The sequence below is a fragment of the Vicugna pacos genome, unplaced genomic scaffold, assembly GCF_048564905.1.
Source record: "Vicugna pacos unplaced genomic scaffold, VicPac4 SAC-SAT, whole genome shotgun sequence".
In the NCBI taxonomy this organism is placed as follows: domain Eukaryota; kingdom Metazoa; phylum Chordata; class Mammalia; order Artiodactyla; family Camelidae; genus Vicugna; species Vicugna pacos.
The window spans coordinates 18,776,601-18,788,645 of record NW_027328721.1 but is presented as its reverse complement, the minus strand read 5'-3'; the positions used below and the strand labels follow the sequence as shown (position 1 = coordinate 18,788,645).

Here is a 12,045-nt window from a genome sequence, read left to right as displayed (position 1 = left end):
TTCTACGTGGGTGACTATTTTGCCTGCAAATGCTGACTGTATTTTCTTCTCTTTTTTCTACATTCTTATATCTTTCCTTCTCATATTTTAGTGTTTTGGCTGCAATCTCCAATATATTGTTCAATAGTATAAATTGTGAGCATCTTTATATAGTTTCTGGCTATAATGGGAATGTTCCTCATGTTTTACTCTACACATGCTTCCTCTGAAAGCTTCAGGAAGGTTCTTTCTTACTACGTTAAATAGTTTCCTTTTTTTTTTTCCATACTGAAAAGTTTTTTTTTTGAGAGCCAAATTTAATCAAACTCTTATAAAAATTGTATTGAAATAATACTAATGCTTTTCTTAATATGTAAACATAGTGAATAGTTTTATAGGTTTTCTAATGTAGACCAAATTCTTAGTTAAACTTTAACTTTCTCTTTAAAACATTTAAGCCATGTTGCTCTTTAGAACTGTAATGTATTTTATTTACCAGCACTTTATTTAGGCTTTTTTTTTTAACACCAGTGTTCCTAAATCAAAAATCTGTAATTTCTTTTCTTGTGTATCACTTTATGCTTTCAAGAAATTTAAAGTTGTATTCGCTACCAATTCTCATTTTCTAACTCTAGAGACCAAAACCCACTGATGGCTGCTGAGAGCTCTACAAAGATCACAGAGTTCATTTTCATAGGCTTGAAGTACCATCCTCGGCAGCAAGTCTTCATTTTCTTGCTCTTCCTACTCTTTTACCTCGTTACTATGACAGGAAACTTGGGCATGATTATCCTCATCTGGCTCAATTTCTGCTCCCACACACCGATCTACTTCTTTCTCAGTCACCTGTCCTTTGTGGACATCTGCTTCTCGTCAGTGGTGGGCCTCAAGATGCTCGCTGACTTCTTTGCTGAGAGGAAAGCCATCTCCTTCCTGGGCTGTGCCTTGCAGCAGTGGTTCTCTGGGTTCTTTGTGGCCATCGAGTGCCTTTTCCTGGCGTCCATGGCCTATGACCACTACGTGGCCATCTGTAACCCGCTACTGTATTCCGTTGCCATGTCCTGAAGGCTCTGCATCCAGCTGGTGGCGGGACTCTACACTGCGGGGTTTCTGAACACCATGACTCACACAACAGCTGCTTTTCGACTTCCCTTTTGTCGCTCCCATGTAATCAATCATTTCTTCTGTGACTTGTCCCCTCTGCTTTCTCTTGAGTGTGCGGACACCCGGATCAATAAGTTGTTAGCTTTCGTTGTGGCTGGAGCTGTCCTCATGGTCAGTAGCCTGACCATTGTCATCTCCTATTTTTACATCCTCCTTGCCATCCTGAGGGTCCCCTCTGCTGCTGGGAGGCACAAAACCTTCTCCATGTGCTCTTCCCATCTCACGGATGTTTCCATCTTGTACGGGGCTCTCTTTTCTATCTATGTGAGGCTGAGGGCAGTTTTCTCTTTGGACCTCGATAAAGTGGTGTCCATGTTCTACACAGCAGTCATCCCCATGTTGAATCCTCTCATCTACAGCTTGAGAAATAAAGAAGTGAAAGCTGCCATGTGTAGGACCATCACTAGAAGGAAGTTTTGCATCAGAAGATAGACTTCCATCTAAAATACAGAAGAGAAAAGCTTCTTTTCAGACATGGCTAGATTACCTGTCATCATCCAAAGAGGCCAAAGAATTTGCAGAATTTAGGGGAATGTCATACCTCCATTCTTCTGTATGATTTTTATTTCGGTAACTTTTTAAAAGCTCATTTCTTTATGTCCCTACAAATGATAAAAATCCCCAGTCCTCCGTGGACTCAGAGCACTTCTGCTTCCTCAGACACCTTCATTACTGGAAATAGGATAAAATCTAAAACTGTGGGGACCACCTAGCTACTAACATTCTTGCACTAGTTGGACCAATGTAAATGTCCACATTGGGTGAGAGTCTTTGAAACAGCATGTATGTTCCCTGTTTCTAAATATGGAATTGAAAAGAGTAAACAGAGTAGTTACTTAGCTTACAAATGCTTTTTTTAACTAAATGAATCACCCATATCATATTCTTTTTCATATCTTTTATGCCTATTTGATTTATTCTTGCTTTCTAAAAATACAATGTCATGAACATTACAGGAAAGGAAAAGAAAATATAGACAAGCAAATGAAGAACAACATTAACCAAAAAAAAAAAATCTTATACTCTTATTCTTCCACCAAGTGACGAGTCCTGGTAATAATTTCCAGATGCGTATCTGCCTATTTGAGTTTAGTTCTAATTATAACTTCACTAATTGATGTTCAGTTTTTCCTCATTCTTTTAAATAAAAGATAGCTTACAACAGAAATTAGAAATAAGGTGCAAAAAAGTGAATGAGGAAATGAGAAAAATTCTAAAATATCAGAGACAATAGGTGTTGAGAAGTTAGAGGTAAACTAAAATGGATAAAATGTGTATCTTATTTTCATGTTAGTCTTTTTTGTTATTGTTGTTTCCAAATTAAAAAAAAATCAATACAACAGAATGAAGTTAAAAACATTTAACACCTTTCTCCCCTGTCCTGACTCTCAAGATATTTTGAAGAGTTCAAGAGGTATTATAATCATTTCAAGAAAGATTAGTGATTTTTAAAAAGCATCTTTTGGGTACAAACTAGATTCTGCTGGCATTTTTGCCTTGATAGTTGTGTATGATCTAAAAATGTAAAATTTATCACTATTTAATAAAAAGAGCTACATCTGAAAAGGAAAAAAAAAACAGTGGGAAAACTTGAGTAGTGATACAGTAGTGAAAAACTAGGGTGTAGACTTCTGTCCAAATAACTTTCTTAATGGAGTTTCTGGATAAGCAAGTGCTCTCTTAAGCAGTGTTGATGAGATGACAGCCACAATCAGTCTTCCTCACTCCAGGGTTAGTTGAACTTGCTTTGAATATTGCAGTTATTATAAACACAGTGCATTACAGGGAATGGGCATGGAGTGGCTTGGGTTCGGAAGTGAGCAAGCTATGCAGGGAACTGGATACCAAGACGTTGAGGTGGTTTACTGGCTGGTGCTAATTATAGTTTCAGTGAAGCAACTGTCTCAGACAGAAGGAACCAATCCCTTGCCACATAACCAGAGAGACAGAAATAGTGCCAATAGGATGTAATTAAAAGGATCCAGGTGCTAGCTAAAAACTTTCCTCCATTTAATTTATAATATTTTTTTGTGGAAGCAGTTAATTAGATGGAGGGTGAACAGTTTCAGATGTATATGTGTTTCCTGCTAGTAGTGAAATAAAGTGACATCTCTTTCTCTTGCTGGAAGGTAAATTATCAGTGTTTTGATCTGTGCCTTAGAGCAGAGGTTCTTTAGATTCTTGTGGCTGGTAAGGGGCTCCTCTTATCACCCGTGGTATATACATATCTTCTAGAAGCCAGAGCTCTGTTTCCTTGCCATGTGACACAGATGCTGTGTCAGGGTCGTGGGCAGGGTTTATGCTGTTACATTCATGAACACCACCGTACTTCATGACCCCTGTTGATTTCCAGCTACTCTCCATGGTCATTTATGAAACATCTCCCAACTATTCACCACCAAATATTCTGGCACCTCATGCAGCATATTTTTATTTAAAAACATTCTTATGATAGAATTTTTACCCATATAGAATAATAAAGTAGTAAAGTGAACCCTTAATCCAGGGTTCCCAGCATCCAGATTGTTGCTTTTTGATTGTCCTGGAGTGATCGCACACATCAGTGGTCTAACTGTCTGGATAGTCTCTACTTCTTTGCTGCTATTGTGAGAATCCACTGAGCTGCTGGAGGGCGCAGCCCTCCACCCTTGCTTTTATCATAAATTATCTCTACGCCACATAGGGATCACTTCTCTGTCTATGACTTAGTCTTTCCTGTTTTCCTGGCTTTCTTAAAAGAGTGTGGTCTCTAACATGGAAGTCCTATCACCAAAAGGAATAACTATAAAGATGTTTTTTTGCTAAGATTTAAGTTCATATCCAGGAAATGGAAAAAAAGAAAAAAGAGCTATGCAAATGAAATGGATTGGGAATGTTCCTGTGCTTCTAGGCCACTTAGCAGTGCTTCTCAGTAGCTGGGCAGAGGCGTGGCTGCCTGTCAGAATTTGCTTTTGTAATCTGGGTGCCAGCTTGTTCCCTCCTTTCCCAGGAAAAGAGTCAAAGTTCAAACCCCATGCTCAGCAAGTCAAATTCTGCTTCCAGGAGACTGCACTTCATCCTGACTTTGAACCCCAGACATGCCCTCAAACCTAGTTATTGGATCTCTGCACCCAAGAAAGGTACTAGAACACTTCCTCCTTTCTCCCTGCCTCAACACCCAGTGAATATTTCTTTTTTGGCAGTTGAACTTCTAGTATCTAAATTTGATGCTATAAGATACACTCACAATTCTGATCTCTTTTAATTATGATATTGGACTAGGAAAAATATTCAACATTAAAAATAAAAGATCCATATCCTACTACACCTGAGTTTTTGGAATCCAGGTAGCTCTGGTTGAGCCTGAGGCCCACAGGGAGCTTTGTAGCCCCACGCACCCTTGGGATGAGTGAGTGATGCTGGACACCTCTGGAGTAATCTGGGAGAAGGACAGTTACATAATGGTAATGCTAGGGAATTCATTTATGGTTATCCAGTGGCCACTCTGAGTCTCAGCTCCGTAATTGATCCAAGTCACAGTCCAGCATCCTTCTCCCATAATGCTTGACTCTTACAGCCCTGGGGAGCTGGGGTGATGAGAGCACAAATGTGGGTCACAGAGTCTTAGATTTTATTCATCTCACAATGTCTGGAGACTCCACTAGGACAAGCTATACTGTGTGACCTGGAAAGCAGCTTTAATGGCTGGACTTTAAGCAGTCATCTGGGACCATGAAGAAACTTTGGTGTTCCTGATATTGTATATCAGCCATATCAGCCCTATGTTGGCTACCTCTAGATATATTTTATGACAGAGAAAATAAATCCCTTTAAATATTAAATATTTTTTAACAGTTACTGTTATTTTGAGTTTTCTGTCACAGGAATAGGAAATCCTAACTCAAACGGACACAAATGAAGACAGAGTGGGAACGGAGCATCCACACTGCACCTTGGTTGACTCTTGGCTTGATTGTTAGGTTTAGTGCATTAAAAGATAATTAAATTCAAAAGATAGTCCATCTGACACCCTTCAAGAGAAACCAATGCTATGAGTTTGGCTCAGTTCTTGCTTACTGATCTGGTGGCCGTGTCCAGAGTGTTGGGGTTCCCTCACTGACTTCCCCTACTGGACAAAGTGCTTACCTCTGTGGTTTGGGGAAGGCGGGGTCTCATGATTGACAGCCCCACCAGGTATGGGAAGGACAAGTTTTCTATGATAAAGAGTGGTTCTGTTGCCAAAGAAGGGAAACAGGAGATCTGGTCAGGCAGATAAACATATTTGAAATGGAACTTTGAGGAAAGAGAGAGAAATATTTAAAGAAGATGTTCTGGAACAAGAAAGAGACCATTTTCACACTTTCCTATCCCCTACCAACACGAGAAAGACTATGAAAATAAAATTTATTTTTAATATGCTTGGGTGTGTGTGTGTGAGAGAGAGAGAGAAAGAGGGAGAGAGAAGGAGAGTGAATTTAAATGGGAATGTCGCAATTATGTTTAGGATGCGATATTGCAAAATTCAAAGTAAGAATCAATATCTAACATTACAGATACTTTAAACAAAACATTTCTTGTAGTCATCTATGAGATGGGGATAACATTATGTAGGCCACTGTATTAATATAACATTAGGTAAGACTTTATAGATAAACGTCCAAGACATTGTGACTGATATTTCTATTCTTCTTCTTGATTTTTTAGGTTAATAAAAATTCCATATGATCATATTTATAAATTTTAGGAAGGCATAGGACACCATCTGCTCCTGATTAATTTGGTAAAATTTTAGTAGCCTAGAAAGAGAAGAATCCTCTCTTATCACATGTCCCGGGTAAACACTACTTCTTTATCATCGGGGTCTAGGACAATATGTGACACCAAAGATGTTATTCACTAGAAGTTTGTTAAATCTATCTGAGGTCATTTTGGAGGGAATGTGATAAAACATCATAATTTTTATTATTCTTTTTATTAAAGTGTAGCCGATTTACAATGTTAGTTTCAGGTATACAGCAAAGAAATTCAGTTATATATATATATATTCAGTTTCTATTCTATTATGCTCATTATAAGAAATTGAATATGGTTCCCTGTGCTATAAAGACAGTAGGTCCTTGTTGTTTGTCTATTATGACATTTGTCTTTGTCTGACTCCTTCACTTAGAATGATGACTGCTAAAGCCATCCATGGTGCTGCAAATGCGTTATTTCATTGCTTTTTATGGCTGAGTAGTACTACATTGTAGATATAAACCACATCTTTATCCAGTCATCTGTCGATGAACATCTAGATTGTTTTCATGTCTTGGTTGTTGTAAATAACTCTGAACGTTAGGAGGCATGTGTCTTTCAGAATTAGTTTTCTCTGGGTATATGCCCAGGAGTGGGATTGCTGGATCATATAGTAAGTCTATTTTTATTTTTTTAAGGAACCTCCATACTGTTTTCCATAATGGTTACACCAGTTTACATTCTCACCAACAGTGTAGGAGGGTTCCCTCTTCTCCACACCCTTTCCAGCATTTATTGTTTGTAGACTTTTTAATGAAAAACATCATTAATTTTTAAGGCTGGTATTAGTCCGGTTCCAATTTCATGTTAATAAAGGTCCCCTCAAAATGACCTTATTCTCTAAATTCTTAAAAACCTAGTTTTAAATATTTAGTATTATTTTTGAACATGAAGGTCAAAGTTTGTTAAAGTTTGTTATACTTTCAGCACCATGAAATGCACTATTTCACATTCTTAATTAGCTGCCCCCCTTCTGCTCTTTATTCATCTCCTATTAATACGATCTACTGTGAGTATAGACTTGTTCAAATAAAGAGTAAGCACTATTTCATGTGCAATGACTGACGTCATTCCTTTTTAAGATGTTGTTAAACTGTGCCACTAGGTGGCAGCATCAGCGTGTCAATCACACTGAAATTGTCCACTAATGTTTCTTTTTGTAATCAAAAGAATTGTGAAAATAGTAGGCTTGGAAAAAAGCTTTTGAAAGTCTAAGAGTTAATTGTGAAGGGCTGTGAAATTGTATACAAGTTTTGTGTGTTTGGACCTCTGTACAGGAAAAGAAATGTCTTAAAGATTCTTTAAAGTTCATGGCACATAAAAATTTAAAATCCCTCATCTCTTCTAACATTGTGGTTTTCATTTTCTTATTTTGTGAAACAAAAGCATAAAGGAGGAAAATGATTTTCTTATTACACATAACGGAATTATGGCACTCTTTTTCTGGAAACACATGGTTCAGAGATTTTTACTCCATCAACATTCTTATAATTCCTTACATCACCATAATGATAATAACAGACTTTTTAACATTAGCTACAAATATTTTCTAGTCTATACTTTGCAAATTTAAAAAATAAAATTATGTATTTTAAAAATATTTTATTACTATTTTCATCTTTAAATACATATTGACCATAGATTGGAGTGTTTGGCAAATATTTATTTTTATGTTTTATGGTTTTGCATACTTGTATTTTAATCTAATTACTCAGGAATTTTAAATACCTAAAGAGCAATCATTTTTTCTTCATGAAATAATACTTGAATATTAATAATGGTAATTGTAAAATGCTACTGTCAGTTGAGCTATTAAAACACTCTTTAAGAAGAGGTGATGTAAAATTCTTAAGTAGCAAGTGGTGTTGTAAGTCCTATAAAAATGATTTTGAGATAACTCTGTAAGGTAGGAATTATCCTCATTCAAGAGACAAGGAAAACTTAGGGTCCTTAAAGGGCAGTGACTTCCTGAAGCCTCACAGGAAATGGCAGACACAGACGTCAGATAAATCCTGCTTTGTTCTCAAGCACCTTCATCCACTGTCTCCCTTGTCATCTGTATGATATCTTAATGCTACCTGTTTTATTCAGGCTTCTGCTTAGGTCCCAGTATCACCCAGTTCTAACTCTTACTGTTCTACAGTGTCTTTTACTTTTAGGTCAGTATGCCTGTAACTTTATGCCCCACTTACCACTTTTGGAATTTTTCCCAGTGTATTTACTAATGAAATGTTTTATGTACATTGATCATCTAGTTTTTCAATGAAATATAAATTTGAAAAAAATCCATATAAAAATCTGGTAATTTGTCAATGGAAATTTTCTATATAAATTGTCAATGGGAGTCAGTTCATTCAATCTGTGGTTTCTTTTCCCCGACATTCCTCACTCTGACAATTCTCATTTGAGAAATACTTTTCATAGCACTTTATTGGTTAAGTTCTTATTTCTTAAACTGTATTTCCATAAATCCCTGGGTGTCCACTGTAATTCTCTCCCATGGTACAAGAAAAAAATACTTACATTTTCATCTGGGTGGCACCTGTATAAATATAGATAAACATTTTATGAAGCAGTGGTCAGTATTAAGATAATAAAAGACTAATTAGTATAAATGCTTCAACATCTTCACTAAACAGATTTCCTGCCACAGATGACTCCTCTACTGTCTGCTGCCAAGTGTCATTTCTGCCAATGTGGTTAATCAGTCTAAATGATCTGAAACATCTGAGTTTCCAGCTGTGAGCCCTGGAATTTAAGGCAATCCTTGCCTGGTCCTTCTGTTAATGAAAGTAGGGGAATAAAAATTACCTTGGTTCTTATTCACCCCCCAAATAGTGAATTTCTAACAGGAGATAAAGAGCGTGATGCACCCTGAGAATTGGGAGTGGGCCAATGCAAGAGAGGAAAAAAATGGCGCCACTGCTTTGTGTTTCCTGTTTTTATGTCCTGGCTTAGGGGTGCTTTTCATGATCGATTACTGATGGCTTACCTTCTCTGAGTGCTCAGGCTGACTGACAGCACGTGTTCCTCTTGCTCAGGCACAGACACACCCATCTCTTCTATGCATGTTTTTACCCTTGATGCACACATGAAGAATTATGTTTAAAGGACATCCCAAGATGATAACAGTGCACTGGACGTGGAAACAGAGCAGAGAGCTTCAGGTGAAATTTTTTTAAGCAAATGAAATTGACAGACTACCTGATGCATCTAAAACTCTTTACCTGTTTTGGACAAAGTCTCGGGAGAATGAGCTTCTTTCACAATGTGTGGTGAATGCTGTGTATGAGGAAAGTCCATTTTCTACATTCTTTGCCCTTGTTCCCAAACCATTAATGCACAAGAAAGAAGGACATGGAAAGCTATGTCCTCTAGTGTCACCATCATCTTTGCTACTTTCATTTACAAAGGATTCCATAGACTCTCCTTGCTTAGCTTGGAACTAGAGAAAATGGAGAGCCTATATCCAGGCAGAAACAAACATAAAATCACCAGAAAATAGATCTCATGGGACTTCCTTATGCTATGAAGCAAAACTATAATTGGGCTTTCCCTTAGCAGCTCATCCCCAGGATATAGTACACTTTGGGGAGCGAGCATCTTCCATAGCAACAAGAAAGACAAAATGATGCAACTAGTTCAGGGGGCTTTTAGCTAATTGATGAAGATGCTGAATATGTCTTACAGTGGAGTCTTCCATGTTTTCTTTTTGGAAGAAAATACAGAATAAAATTAAATGACTATTGAAAATTCTGACCCATTTTTGTGTGTGTGGAAGTAGCCACGTCAAGGGAAGGTGAAACCTGGGAAACTGGCTCGCTTTTGCTTTAGTTCTTCATGCCATCTTTAAAGAAGAGGGAGCCCTTTACAGCGTAAGTTGTGACCTTCTGCACATTATCTGTTCTTCTTTCTGCCTCATGTTTAGCAAGCTAGGAGAACACAAATGAAAGTGGGATTGAAATAAGTGATCTTTGTGGTTCCTGGTCAAGATCAGCGTGATCCTCACCATTATTTGATGACTGAGGAAGGTCTCAGGAGGGATGACATGGGGAAACAGGTTTAGGTTCTGTAACTGGGTCAAAGTATAATCAGTAAGTATGAAATGGGACAGGGACACTGCAGCAGCAGGTCGGGGGGAAGGCAGCACTGAATTCAGCTCACAGCCCGATCTAAACCACCAGATGATGTCCTTGCTCAGACAAGGCTGTCATGGGCTGTGCTGATATTATCCTTGGGCTCCAGACCTGAGGTCTGATTGTGTCCCCCACCCCTTATGGAGCACTGCATTCTATCCTAAGCACCAAGCGACAAAGAAAAACAGAGACATTAAAATGTGCATGGAAGGCTTGGGCAGGCTTAGGAACCAAGACTGACAAGGAAGCATTGAGGACCTCTGGGCAGTTGTCAAGTGGAAGACTGAGAAATAGCACTGACAATAGTGGCTGATCCTGGAGGAGCTGTCAGACTCTTGAAGAGACTTGAGCAAGAGGTGCGTGTGATGGGTGGACAGTGTGACTGGCTAATCCATCTTTTTCTTTAATTCCCCTGAAGTGAAGGATGGCATATTAGCTGTAGTAGTTGCCCTCAGAGGAGGCCTTGCTAAAGTCAAATGATCAATTTCAAGTTAGAGAAGTGAAGGGAACTGTCTAGCATAAGGCTGCTGTTGAATTCCAATGTTCATGGACTAGTAAAAAAAAAGTTAAAGGTAAAGTGTAAGAAGTTTTCTGAGCACTCATCAACCCTCTCATTCTAAGTGGATGAGAATTCTGGGAGATCAAGGGTTTAGCCACACTGAATGAATGCAGCAACTCAGGTTCAAAGAGATCAGCTGATGTAACCAAGGTTACCCTTATAGTGGGTGAAAAAGGACATATGTATGATATAGAGGTGGTACAAGTTAGCCCCTTTTCCCAGCTTCTTCCCTATACTGTTTCCATAAAGGGGATATTAAGCTTGACACTCTATTATCCAGTGGCCTTCCTACCAATGACCAGTGGATAGAACCTAACACCAGGATTCGGAAGCCAAAAATGCATTGCCTGTACTTATACTGCAATGAATTTTGAATCTCTTTGAGATGAAAGGATCTGTGAAGACACAGGAAACATTTCCACAGTGTGAAAAAGGAAAGGGCACAGTCAGTTTTGACCAATATATGTTCTAAGCCCATTTCTGCCATTTGCTAGCATTATGAGCATGCCTTGATCTTCAGTCATCCTCTTATGTAAAGTGAAATAATGGGGGGAGGGTAAAGCTCAGTGGTAGAGTGTGTGCTTAGCATGCACAAGGTCCTGGGCTCAATCCTCACTACCTCCATTAAAAAAATAAATAAAAAATGAAGTTAATTAATTACTAAACTTAATTACCTCCCCCATCAAAGTAAAATAAATAAAAAAATGATAAAATTAAAAATCAAAGATAGCATTAAAAAATAAGGTGAAATAATGATATTTAGTTTTCAAGATTATTAATGGGACTACATAAGGGAAAAATATGAACAATTATTCTGCACTTAACTCGGTTCTTAATAAGATGCTGCTACATGCTTTGCATGCATTATCTCATTTAATCCTCACAACAATTTACAACATAGTTGTTACTATTATTAATCCTGCCCCAGAAGTGAAGAAAAGTCAGTGTTCCCAGGGTCAGACAGGTAGATTCCCGGGCCAATGAAGGACATACACTTAGCCTTGGGTTGTATAATCACCAAGTGCACAGCATTCAGCCTGAAACGGAGTGGGTGCTCCTTCTTCTCCAGCTTGCCTCATTTCCATTCTCCTGCATCCCTTCACCAGGTGTGCGTCCAACAGGTGAACTCACTGAAGCTGTAGTTACTGAGTGTTTATTCTGGAACTATCTCTGCTATCGGTTAGTTACAGGAACTCGAGCTTTTAGGCTGGTGTTTTCTCATCCATATGTTGACAGGGTTCTATAGAGTCTTAAAATATTGTAGCTTCAGGTCTGATCTTTTGCGCTGGCTTCTATCTTGCCTGTATTTCCTTAGCCATAGTGTGTAGCTAAGTCATATCCTCTCCAATGTTCTCCTGTGTCCTCCTTTTGAAAGTACGTCCACCCAATCTGTTGTGATGCGTCTACTCTCCGTGATGGAAACCAGCATCGGTC

At 38.3% G+C, this 12,045-nt stretch overlaps 1 pseudogene; it reads left to right on the top strand.

Moving 5' to 3' along the window:
• The first annotated feature begins 630 nt into the window (after positions 1-630).
• LOC140692194 (olfactory receptor 5G9-like) lies at positions 631-1,575 on the top strand (annotated as a pseudogene).
• Positions 1,576-12,045: the final 10,470 nt, after the last annotated feature.